Source organism: Petromyzon marinus, chromosome 59, assembly GCF_048934315.1.
Source record: "Petromyzon marinus isolate PM22_M1 ecotype Great Lakes invasive population chromosome 59, UKy_Petmar_22M1.pri1.0, whole genome shotgun sequence".
Taxonomy (NCBI): domain Eukaryota; kingdom Metazoa; phylum Chordata; class Hyperoartia; order Petromyzontiformes; family Petromyzontidae; genus Petromyzon; species Petromyzon marinus.
Window position 1 is genome coordinate 8,888,088 of NC_133725.1, and position 13,518 is coordinate 8,901,605.

Genomic DNA, 13,518 nt, shown 5'->3' on the forward strand with positions numbered 1-13,518 from the left:
GCCCCCACCCCCCCTCCACACCCCCCCACCACAACCCCCCCCACCACCCCAGAGCTTTTTCAACTTAATGATTGTTATATTCTTAGTTTTTTCGGTAAAGTCACGTTGAAGAGAAACAACAAAATAACAAAATATATATAAAACGTGACTTTACCGAAAAAACTAAGAATATGAATTACTGCAGTCACGAAAGCTTTAAATCAAAATTTAATGATTGTTGTTTAATATTTTGAGTTTCAACTCGTTTAAAGTGTTTTTTTACCAAGTAAGCGTGGAACAAGTCCCCCCCCACTGAGCCGCGTATCTCCTTTTGTTTCAGAAGCGACCTCGCTGCGCTGTCGCAAATAATATATCAACTTAGTGGGTGGCTTATCATGGGGCCGTCCATAAATGACGTCACGCACCTAAGGGGTTGGGGGGGGGGTCAGACATTTGTGACGATGTGTGACGACGGGGGGGGGGGGGGTGAGAAATGTGACGTCACATCAAAATGCGCAACTTTAAATAAACATAGACAACACGTTCTACTTAATTAAATAGACGTTTTAAATCAATGTTTTCTCCCACAACATCAGAGTGCAGCGCCACATTAAACACGCACTACAATGACAATAGTTTAAAGCGATTTGAAGCCTGTTTTTTTTTTGGGGGGGGGGGGGGGCAGAGCTTTGTGACGTCATATTTGAGGGGGGGGTCTGACTTTTTGTGACGCCGTGTGACGAGAGGGGGGGGGGGTCAAAAATCGTCCAAAATCGCGTGACGTCATTTATGGACGGCCCCCATCATCACCACCACGTGGAATTATACAGCAAGCAAATGGTTTAAGCGCGTAACGTTGATGCTAAATGTGGAGGGGGAAACACCGCAGGACCCGGAGAAAGAAATCCACGCAGTGACCACGAGGAGAGAGAGACACTCGAACTCCAAATATACAGCAGCAGCAGCAGGCGTCAGGGTTGGGATCGAACCCACGACCTCCTGCGTACCAGGCGAGGGGGTTAACATCTAGCCACCGTGATGATGATGAGAGAGAGAGAGAGACTCGAACTCCAAATATACAGCAGCAGCAGCAGGCGTCAGGGTTGGGATCGAACCCACGACCTCCTGCGTACCAGGCGAGGGGGTTAACATCTCCTAGGCACCATGGGGTGAGTGGGCAAGGCGAGGCTCATTTTGGGTTGTGTTTGGTTCAAGAGAGAAGGTGTATGACATCAAATGAACCTTATGGCGGGACCCCCGGTTCTTGCATAAACTGCGTTGCGACGTCGTGTTATGTCTGTCGAAGGCGAACTACACGACGATCTATTCCTCTCGACGAGCTCTGCACGGTGCCGCTAATCAAAGTTTCAAAGTTCTGTTTCTCCTGCGCGTTCGTCCTCGCCGCTGCGCTTGGACACGTCACGACAACAGAACGATCCGCGCCACGTGGGACCGCGGTGTCTACGTGCGCGGTGGGATGGAGTCGACAAGAAAATATTAATTAATGAATTAATTGCGATTTTGACTCCCGTTTATTCGGGAGCTCGGGATCTCACCATAAGTTTCATTTGACCGATTGGTCTCAATCAGTGGTTCTCACCCCCTGGTGGGTACGCACGGACCTCCCCTGGTGGGGATACGCGTGGGCAATGTCCCACGTGCAGTGATTTATAGATGTGTGAAATTGTTTGGTACGCGAGAGAGTCATTGGTGAATAATCACATTATTATCTTGCAATAGAAAAATACTGTAACTACGATACAATTGAAATCCATATGGTAACCTACAACAACATAAAATACATTTTTAAACTCACTGATTGTAAGTAGTGCATACCTGTCAACCCATACGGTTTACCTGTGCCAGGTCATGACCTCTGTGTGTCTATGTTCTAAAAACTGATCAAGTCAACCAACGCCGAACTGCGCGAGGCGCTCGTCAATATCAGGCGCAGCAAGGTCGTCTGGCAGTCGTACTGCCGCGAGGCCGAGATCGCCAAGCTCGCCAGCAAGGAGCCGATGGACATTATCATGGCATGGTTTCAGGGATGTGATCGGCATCAGTGCTTTCTCTGAACTGCAGTGGGCAAACATCGAGGGCGTGACAGCATTCCTGCAAATGCCGCGCCAGGTCATGACCTCATTATCGGCGGACCGCAAGTCGACATTGGATCTCGTGCAGGTGACGATGGAGCACCTGATCCATCGTTGAGATCGCGGTGAAGCCGCTCTTTGAGCGATCGATGAGTCCTTGACCGTGATGGGGATGAAGGCCGAGCTGGTGCGGTACCGCGATTTCCTGGTTCAGGAACCCGCCGTTGTGGCATCCTACTGGAATCCACAGCTGCCGAAAACGACAGACGAAGATGACCTGGCGACACTGAAGGCCACGGTCCGCTCTGTCCTGCAGCATCGCTACTCGGACGTGCTCGCGATCCCGCCGACGGCAGCCGCTGCCCACGTGGCGGAAGGGGTCGCTGTTCAGCGCCCTGTTCAGCAACGTCGGCAGCTCCATCGACGACGGCGATGAAGCCGATCGTTTTCTGAGCACGGGCGTCACGACCGCCAGCGCCTTCGTTGACGCAGTGCAGTGGTGGTCTCCCCGCAAAGAGCTGCTCCCCGCCCACTACAAGATGGCCTGCGACTACTCGGGAGCGCCGGCGACGTCAGCGCCCTGCGAACGCGCGAATAGCGGAGCCGGGCGGGAGTTCACGCGCGTTCGCCAGTCGCTGTCGTCGACGCTCCACATCCAGTCCATGGATCGCGGCCGGCTGCCTGAAGGTCCCCCGTCTAAAAGGGCCGGAGCGGCGCAGGATCTGATTGCCCATCATTCGTCCGAGGAGGACGACGACAATGACGAACTTGATCAGGTTGTTGATGAGATCGTCATCGACCAAGACGACTGGGATGAGGAGGTTATAGAGGACGGTGTCGTCGACAGCTTCAACGCCCCGATTCGAGAGTATCCCATACGAATAAAGCGCTCTACCTCGCATTTACCTGTTATAAACCTTTTTCATGTGTAGTACCCCGGTAATTACCCTGTAACAGGTTAATTTTGTTTGGGATAAGGGTAAAAGGTAGGGTAAAGGTAGGCTCGTTGCTTTTTAACTTTTACCTTACCTTACTAAAGGGTAAAAGGTAAGGGTAGAGTGATTGTAATGTGGTAAGGTAAAAGATATGATAAAGGTAGGCTCGTTGTTTTTACCTTTTACCTTACCTTGCCGCGGACTAGCATCACAAATGAATTGTGTTTGTAAGTCAAAGACTCTCCGTATATATAATTAATTCACAGCATTGTTATTGCAGTTAGCGTGAATGGCGCTAGATAAAATTAATTTATGATTATATTTTCGTATGGTTCCGCATGCTTCCCGGGAAAGTCTCACCGAGTCTCATGACTAATTTTTGAGAGGCTCCTGCCAGGTTTCCACACCAGACGGGGCAATGGTTGCTGCTGTTGCCGCTGCTGGTGCTTCTTCTGTGTGATCCCAACTGAGGTTCGTGAAGGACGCTGCAGTTGAAGGCAGTCCCCCCCCCCGCCAACTTCCAACAACAGCGAAGGGCAGAGGAGCGACGCTTACAACGAGCGGAGCTGACACAGTAGGGGGCACAGGTTGTGTGTGGGGGCTGACGGCCCCGTCCTCCTCTCCCCCCTCCTCCTCGGCCCCGTCTCGCCGGGCTGCCGCCGATCGACTGATCGACCTCCATGCAGCAGCGTCCTCTCTGACGGACATGGCTAGTGGCTGGCTCACCACCGCCTGGAGTTATCCCACAGACTCCCCACGTACACCACCACTAATGCGGAGGTGGCTGCATGCGCGCGCGTGCCATTACTGGTGCACGCTGCTCACCACGGGTCGCGCTAAAAATAGCCATATGAATAAGCATGCGCCCCTACCCCCTCCCGTAGGATCAGCTTTAATCCGCTGTGCAAGCACGCGGGCACGGGCACACGGGCAAAACGACGGCCGGGTTTCAGTTTCAGTTTATTTCTTTTGGTATACAGCGAGGGAAAAAGTATTTGATCCCCTGCTGATTTTGTACATTTGCCCACTGACGAAGAAATGATCAGTCTATAATTTTAATGGTAGGTTCATTTGAACAGTGCGAGACAGAAAAACAACAACAAAAATCTGGAAAAACGCATGTCAAAAATGTTATAAATTGATTTGCATTTTAATGAGGGAAATAAGTATTTGACCCCTCTGCAAAACATGACTTAGTACTTGGTGGCAAAACCCTTGTTGGCAATCACAGAGGTCAGACGTTTCTTGTAGTTGGCCACCAGGTTTGCACACATCTCAGGAGGGATTTTGTCCCACTCCTCTTTGCAGATCTTCTCCAAGTCATTAAGGTTTCGAGGCTGACGTTTGGCAACTCGAACCTTCAGCTCCCTCCACAGATTTTCTATGGGATTAAGGTCTGGAGACTGGCTAGGCCACTCCAGGACCTTAATGTGCTTCTTCTTGAGCCACTCCTTTGTTGCCTTGGCCGTGTGTTTTGGGTCATTGTCATGCTGGAATACCCATTCACGACCCATTTTCAATGCCCTGGCTGAGGGAAGGAGGTTCTCACCCAAGATTTGACGGTACATGGCCCCGTCCATCGTCCCTTTGATGCGGTGAAGTTGTCCTGTCCCCTTAGAAAAACACCCCCAAAGGATAATGTTTCCACCTCCATGTTTGACGGTGGGGATGGTGTTCTTGGGGTCATAGGCAGCATTCCTCCTCCTCCAAACATGGCGAGTTGAGTTGATGCCAAAGAGCTCCATTTTGGTCTCATCTGACCACAACACTTTCACCCAGTTGTCCTCTGAATCATTCAGATGTTCATTGGCAAACTTCAGACGGGCATGTATACGTGCTTTCTTGAGCAGGGGGACCTTGCGGGCTCTGCAGGATTTCAGTCCTTCACGGCGTAGTGTGTTACCAATTGTTTTCTTGGAGACTATGGTCCCAGCTGCCTTGAGATCATTGACAAGATCCTCCCGTGTAGTTCTGGGCTGATTCCTCACCGTTATCATGATCATTGCAACTCCACGAGGTGAGATCTTGCATGGAGCCCCAGGCCAAGGGAGATTGACAGTTTTGTGTTTCTTCCATTTGCGAACAATCGCACCAACTGTTGTCACCGTCTCACCAAGCTGCTTGGCAATGGTCTTGTAGCCCATTCCAACTTTGTGTAGGTCTACAATCTTGTCCCTGACATCCTTGGAGAGCTCTTTAGTCTTGGCCATGGTGGAGAGTTTGGAATCTGATTGATTGATTGATTGCTTCTGTGGACAAGTGTCTTTTATACAGGTAACAAGCTGAGATTAGGAGCACTCCATTTTAGAGTGTGCTCCTAATCTCAGCTCGTTACCTGTATAAAATACACCGGGAGCCAGAAATCTTTCTGATTGAGAGGGGGTCAAATACTTATTTCCCTCATTAAAATGCAAATCAATTTATAACATTTTTGACATGCGTTTTTCTAGATTTTTTTGTTGTTATTCTGTCTCTCACTCTTCAAATAAACCTACCATTAAAATTATAGACTGCTCATTTCTTTGTCAGTGGGCAAACGTACAAAATCAGCAGGGGATCAAATACCTTTTTCCCTCACTGTAGCCCTGTGAGCCATTCGGCTCTTGAATCGGGTGCAACCACAACAAAACAAAAAAAACAAAAACACGAACAAGAAACAAGGAGTGAGCTAGTAAACATGCAATAGTATTACGAACATAGATGGCAATTCCACCTCCTTTAGATCCTTGGTCAAGCCGAAAAAGGTTGTAGTTGTCAATCGCAATCTGCAGGTCATTGACGGCAGGAGTGAGAAATGTTTCTGTTAGGCAAAAAATGTCCGGGTCAAGATTTGCTACTTCTAGTTTTATTTGACTTAATTTAATCACAAGCCCTCTGATGTTGACATGTAGAACACCAACACCTTTCCTGCCAAAAAAATCTACAGAATTATACGAGTTCTTTTCATTTGGGCCAGGATGAAGCTCAATACCACCCAGAAATAAGAAAAGTAGAATTAATAGTTTGCACAAGTATTTTCTGTAAAAGGATGAAGAGCGGCGAACCTTGGACGAATAGCAGTAGCTCGCAGATGGTGTTATTTTTAAGAGCAGAATGAAGTTTGGAAGCAGTGCTGGTGAAGTAATGGGACAAAGATAGGGTTTAAAAGGATACAATGAAGGAGTGTAAAAGTGTCTATGAGCTGTTTCATTAGCAGGTGTAGTGGCAAATCAAGCAACAAGTATGAACGCAAAGTGACGAGGGTAGCTGTTTGTAGAGTTGAGTGTGGCACTAGATATGGCCGGGAGGGACAGCAGTAGGATACACAGCAGGAGAATTGCCATCTCTAAAATATCCGGGGTAAACACAGATTAACACACAAGCGGAAAAGAAAAATATATATACTTGTAGGCCGAGGGCGAGAAAAACGTCTTGCCGCACTCGTCACACATGCCCGGCTTCTTGCCCATGTACTAGGGTTGAACAGCGCCCCCCCCACCCCCCAGGTGCACGATTTACTTGGCCTCACTCAGGCTGTGTCATGCGCTGTACTACCTAGGCCTCACTCAGGCTGCGCCAGGTGCACGATCAGCTAGGCCTCACTCAGGCTGTGCCACGTGCACTATTAACTAGGCCTCACTCAGGCTGCGCCAGGTGCACGATTTACTCAGCCTCACTCAGGCTGTGTCATGTGCAGTATTACCTAGGCCTCACTCAGGCTGCGCAAGGTGCATGATTAACTAGGCCTCACTCAGGCTGTGCCACGTGCACGATTAACTAGGCCTCACTCAGGCTGCGCCAGGTGCACGATCAGCCAGGCCTCACTCAGGCTGCACCACGTGCACTATTTACTAGGCCTCACTCAGGCTGTATCATGTGCAGTATTACCTAGGCATCACTCAGGCTGCACAAGGTGCACTGTTAGCTAGGCCTCACTCAAGCTGCACGAGGCACACAATCTAGCTAGGCCTCACTCAGGCTGTGCCAGGTGCATGATCAGCTAGGCCTCACTCAGGCAGTGTCATGTGCACGACCAACCAGGCTCTCCCCACACACTCAGAAATCCCGCGGCTCTCCGGATACAGGAGCCATTAATTAATTACTACCCGCGCTGCCTCACACACACACATGCTCGAATTACACACTACGCCGACACTTTCCCCACACCCACAGAAATCACACCACACAGATCCTCTGTGCTAAAGTTTATTAATGGCGCCAATACACATTACCCGGAGGAGGAATATTTCATGAGGAGAGCCTAGCCTAACTCTGCCTAGGGCCCCAGTTACACAAACGTTCTACCACGTACCTTGTAGCTGTACTCACGGCGCCGCACGGACGCTGTGAGAGTCGGAGGGAGAAGGACGAGTGAAACCCTTGCTTATCACTGCCTCGTAGAGGCACTCGCTGGCATCACACGGATGCTGTGAGTGGCTCAAGGAGGCAGGACAGCAGGGAGGGGTCTGGATCGCCCGGAGGTTGAAGACAACTGCCCTCACCTTCCCGGGGCACCAATCTTTCTTCTCTCAACTTCAAAGGCCCAGGGTGACATCATACCATGCAGCCAATCAGGCGCTTACCCGTGCCCCCCGTCATTGTCCCCTCCGCCGTCTCTACCGTGGCCTAATCCCCTCACTTCAAAGGCCCAGGGTGGCATTGTACTGCGCAGCCAATCGCGTGCTCACCTGCGCCATCTGCATGGAGGGCCACGGGATCTGCTGCTGCTCTTCTGGCCTAATATTGCACCCTCCGCCTCTCCCAGTGTCGTGAGTAACTCATTGCAGTTGGCCCAGTGAACCTTTTTGTTCTGCGCCCATACAATATTAAGCCAATTTAGGGGCACCGCAATGTAACCTGTCCTGTGAGGGTCACCCAATCTTCTGGCACCGGGAAACCGTGGGACTCTCCCTTTAGAGGGCCCTTCGGATTCAAACCTGATGTGCCAGGCAACCCCCCCGTCAGGACACTACGTGGGTGCGCTGTGTGTTTAGTGTCGGGGCCGGGAGGAGATTGCAGCATTTGCGGAGTTGCTCCGTGGTCGTGGCACCACAGGTGCATCAGCCAGTAATCTCAGTCGGTCAACCCATGGCACCTGCAGGGTCTGTCCCGTGACCTGCCAACAGTGCACCTTTCACACTATCACGTGACCTCCAAGTGCACCTGGCCTGGCATAAGCGACGTATATCTATATATGTAAAAGGCTAAGGATGTCTGCAACAGGTCAGCTGGCTTCAAGTTCCTGGATCGTCTACTTCGCTCCGAAGACGGTGCTTCTGGATAAGCTTCAGCTCCGAAAACGAGACACGATGGAGGAAATGTCCACGATGTATTTTTTAAATAGTGACATTTTAGCGATAGTTGATGATGTCATCGATTATCCGGCACGCGATTATCCGGCTGCTTCCAACATTATCCGGCATTCCCGGGCTGATCCGGCCAAGCTGCTAAAACTGCTCAAAAGTTCGGCAATTGGCACCATGTGCGTGACAAAAAAAGGTAGCTATGCTTAATGTCAGTGTCTTGATGTTAGAAACAGTACATTATACACCAAATACAACTTTAATAATGAAAATACAGCACTATATACATTTTTCACGACTAATAACCCCAGGAATAAAAACAGAAAACGTACAAAGTGCGATTCGCCAACGAGTGCGTTTTGTAATTTCACGTTCGCATCAGTCCGGCGATCGTCAAACACGTGTGTGTGTGTGTTGAAACAATGGCGTGGTACTGCTACCGCGCATCACCGAGTGATGTGGAGTCTTCGAGGTTGGAGTGTGTAATTACGGGGTACAGTAAATACGGTAACTTTTTTCAGTAAGATATTTATTCGTGTCTATTTGTATTTGTATTCATGCCTATTTCATGTCGGTCCGTGGCCTGTTAGGAACAGGGCCGCACAGCAGGAGGTGAGCGGTGAGTCCGCGCGTGGCCCGCCCATTATTTTATTTACCACTTCTGTTCCGCGCCTCTTTCCCACACTGAGCACTTGTCTCAGTCACAGTGTTGGTAAGCCCACAAGCTGACAACCCCTAGTAGCCAAAATGAGTAAAAAAACAAACGTCGCTGGAGAGCTTCTTTGAAAAGGGGGAAAGACCCAATGATGAAGCCCCAACCCTCCCTCCCAGTCTGTGAAAAAATTGTCTTCCATGAAACCAGTCCCTGGTTCCAAAAAGGTTGGGGACTGCTGGTCTAGCAGGATCTGGACCCCGACCACGTAACCACCCCTAGCCCCAACTTGGGGCCCCTTTGTAGGCTTAACCAGTCGCGTGTCCTCTCGGATCAACCAGAGTGCCATGGCCTTTAGTAACCCCTTTCCTACGGCCGGCACTCCCACACCCTATCCTGTAGGGCTGGCACTGCACGCCAAGCGTGATGCCATCCAGCGCTATCAATCAGTGCTGACCAAGCCCTTCTAGGGCCGGTACTACACCCACACCACTAAGGTGTCCGCGATGTCGTTACACCGCACGCCGTGCCTCTCTAGGGCCGGCACTACACAGTAACATCCCGCGATGTCACTACAAACGGATGCGGAGGAACAGCGGCACGAAACGAACTCTCTCTCTATCTCCTAAAGTCCTCTTCGTCATGGCCAGCAGCAGCAGTAGACCCCGCACCTCCGATGAGCACGGTCGGCTACGTACCGTGCGAAAGCAGTGCAACTTACACAACGTAACACACATTGGCGTCTCTGGCTCACTGGACGGACAATGACGGCGGCGGCCTATTGCTTGACATCATATATCATGTCACGCACCTAGTGGAGGGGGGGGGGTCAGACATTTGTGACGATGTGTGACGAGGGGGGGGGGGGGGTTGAGAAATGTGACGTCACATCAAAATGCGCAATTTTAAATAAATGCAGACAACACGTTCTCCTTAATTAAATCTAATTTTTCTATAAATGTTTTCTCCTACAACATGAGAGTGCAGCGCCACATTAAATACGCACTACAATGACAATAGTTTAAAGCGATTTGAAGCATGAGGCGATCCCGCAGCAGTCTGAGCGACACCTCGTGGTGACCTGATGATAAATGCGCCAATTAACGGTCTCCAGCCATCGCCGTGGCTTTGCAGAGGAGGAGCACGAGAATCGGCGAGAATCTGTTCAAGACATGGGCACGTCTAGAAATAATATCCGTGTGTGAGTGAGTGGGAGAGTGAATGGGTGAGTGAGTGCATGACTGTGTGAATGAGTGGGTGAGTGAGTGAAAGTGTAAGTGGGTGAGTTTGTTAATGACTGTGTGAGTGAGTTGGTGAATGTGTGAGTCGAAGAGTGAGTGGGTGGGTGGGCGACTGCGCTAATGATTGTTTAGTGAGTGGGTGAATGTGTGAGCGAGACTGGGTGAGTGAGTGAATTTGTGAGTTTTTTTATTACAGTGTGAGTGGGTGAATGGCTGCATTGGCTGGGTCATGTAGTTCATAGTTCGTCCATAGTTCATTTATTTGGTATAGCCCTGTGAGCCATTCGGCTCTTGAATCGGGTGCAACCGCAACAAACAAAAAACATGAACAAGAAAACATCTTAAAGTGATTATGTGACTGTGCAAACAGAAAATCCAGGAAAAAAACATCAAAATATTCCTGAAATAGCACTGTACACCAACGCTGTGTGCAAAAATCCCAGTGGGATGCAAGTCAAATAACAACAACCACAAGACCACTAAGATTAAGGCCATCAGTCTAACTCCGTAGTACAATAAACAAAAACATGGCCAAAACAAAAAAAGTTTTCGAAATCACCAAAATAAAAGCCATAAATACAATGTAACAGTGATCATAGGGACTGTGACCGAATTTTTAACAATAAACTACATAAATAAATTAAAACACCAAAATCTAGAGCCATATTTTAGGCCACTGAATAGCAGTGGCAGCTAGGGGTGTACAACTCCTCTAGAGCAGTTTTGAGTGAAGATCTCATAGGTAGTGATTCAAGTTGCAGTTTATTGGCAATAGCATTCCAGACCCTGGGGGCATCAATAGCAAAGGCCCTTCCTCCAGTTTTTGTACGGCAATAGGGAATGTGAAGCTGGTAAATGAGCGAAGACCTAAGGTGAAATTTGTTCTTTGAAACAGAGAGGAGATCCAGTAGGTAGTCTGCGGAATTTTTTGTAAGTACATCGTGAATAAATAAGATCTGTAGCCCGCATGCCCAGCCACCGCATATCCAAGCAGCTTGTTTTTCCGGATGAAGGGGAATAAACGGGCGCGGCACGGGCTAGAGAAGAGATGGACTGATACGGTCAGGGACATGTGGAGCTGAGTGGACTTGCCGAAGACTGGTACCAGCGGTGTAAAGTTTGGCCTCGATGGAGGAGGCTCGTGAAGGACGCTCCTGGGCAGTTCGAGGCAGTCGCCCTCCAACAATAGTGGAGGGCAGTGAAGCGACGCTCACAACAACGAGCGGAGCGCCGGGTGGATAAAATTCAGCAAGTTTGTCACAGTAGGGGGCACAGGTGGTGCAGCTGCCAGTCATCTCAGGCAGTCAACCCATGGCACCTTATTCTGTCCCGTGACCTACCAGCGAGCCTTCAACACTTCACGTGGCCTTGGAGTGCACCTGGGCTGGCACAAGCGTCGTAGTGACGTCACCGCCACTTAGTGGCGAATGATGGCTGTTGTTGTGTGTGTCTTTGTTTCCTTGTCTGGTCCACAGGACGGCTTCCGTGGGATGAAAAGATTCCCTGGTGGCCACCATTTTCAAGAAGGAGGGCCGCACAAACTCTAATAACCGCAGGAGCATCTCCCTCCTCAGTGTGCCTGGTAAGGATTGTTCAACATCGCCTTGCCAGGCACGCCGAGGAGAAGCTTGCGGAGACCCAACGTGGTTTCAGACTGGGGCCATCCTGCATGGACGCCATATTCTCTGCCAATTTTCTACAGCAAAGGTGTAGGGAATTCCAACAGGACCAACATCTCTGCTTTATTGACCTGGCCAAAGGCTATGCTGCTATTTTACAGGCCAGGGCTGTATGTTATTCATTGTGTTTTGTGAAACCTGGGCCTCTGCTGACAAATCATTAAGGACATTCATGTTGGTGGGCAGGCCCGGGTAAAGCTGCGTGGTAGGCAGTTAGAGGCATTTCCTGTTCACTTTGGGGTGCAAAGGGATGTCCTCTGGCATCTACAACATTTAACATTGTTTGACCACGTAGTTCGAAAACCTTTCCATCATCTGGTACATATAAAATGGCAGGCTGATTTATGCCTGATTTATGCCTGGGTGCAGTGAAGGGATGGCTCCCTATTGGTTTACCATGTTATGGATGCTGATGATCTGGTGAATGCTGCTCACTCTGAGAACATTTTGAATACTCTGCTGCAAAAACTTGGATCGTGCTACCAGGACATGGGGTCTTACCATCAGTGCTTAAACAGGTCCCTGCAGGGTGGGCTGGTAGGAACATTGGAATTTTTCACTTCGTTAAAGTATTGAAAGGGGACGGACGGACACATTAATCTATTGCAGGCTGGTACACTCAGTTTACAACTTCGTTCCTACCAGTAAAAACAGAGCACCTACCTGGTTGTTTATGCGTTTTGTGTTTAGTTTGTCCTTCCCCTGCATCTCCGATTAGCATGGTTGGCTACGTACAGTGCAAAATAAGTTCAACATCCATAAATTCAAACACTCCACCCATTACACTCACCGTTGATTGTGAGGTAGTTCTGGAGAGGGTGGATAAGCTTCCGTTCCTGGGCATTGTGCTTATGACCAGCTCCAGTTTGGCAGCGGAGTTCCCACTCTGAATCAGTCAAATGGCATTATTGTATTTTCATCGGCTGTGCAACGCCATGTGGAAGCGACCTGGTCTGTCGCTCCACACGAAATCTCGGGCCTTCCCGGCTTCCATCATGCCCTCCGCTATGCGTGCCATACGTGTGTAGAGTAGTAGTTAGTGACGTCATGTCACGCTCGCCCTCCGTTACGATGACGTCACGTATGGTCACGTATGGTGACGTCATGGACAGGTGGAACCCTTTGCAGGAACTTCTGGACCGTTTTGAAATATTCAGGCTGGCCCAGCCCACGATCCATCTTGGGTTTAGCCAGGCTGGATTGTGTGATGATCTCACAGATCCTTAAAAAAATCTGGACACAGGCGGTGCATTTGTTAGTCATCTCAGTCAGCCAACCCATGACACCTGAGTTTGACCCGTAACCTACTGCTGGCGACCCTTCAACTCTTCATGTGGCCACGAGGTGCACATAGCCTGGCACAAACACCGCGCTAACGTCACCGCCACTTCGTTTTAAACGGCGGTTGTTGTGTCTCTGTGTCTATCTGTATGTGTCTCTCTGTGTCTCTGTCTCGCTGTGTCTCTGTGTGTGTCTTGCTTGTCTCGCTGTCTCTGTGTGTATCTCGTTGTGTCTCTGTGTGTGTCTCGCTGTCTCTGTATCTCGCTGTGTCTCTGTCTCGCTGTGTCTCTGTGTGTGTCTCGCTGTCTCTGTGTGTGTCTCGCTGTGTCTTGCTGTGTCTCTGTGTGTGTCTCGCTGGGTCTCTCTGAGTGTATCT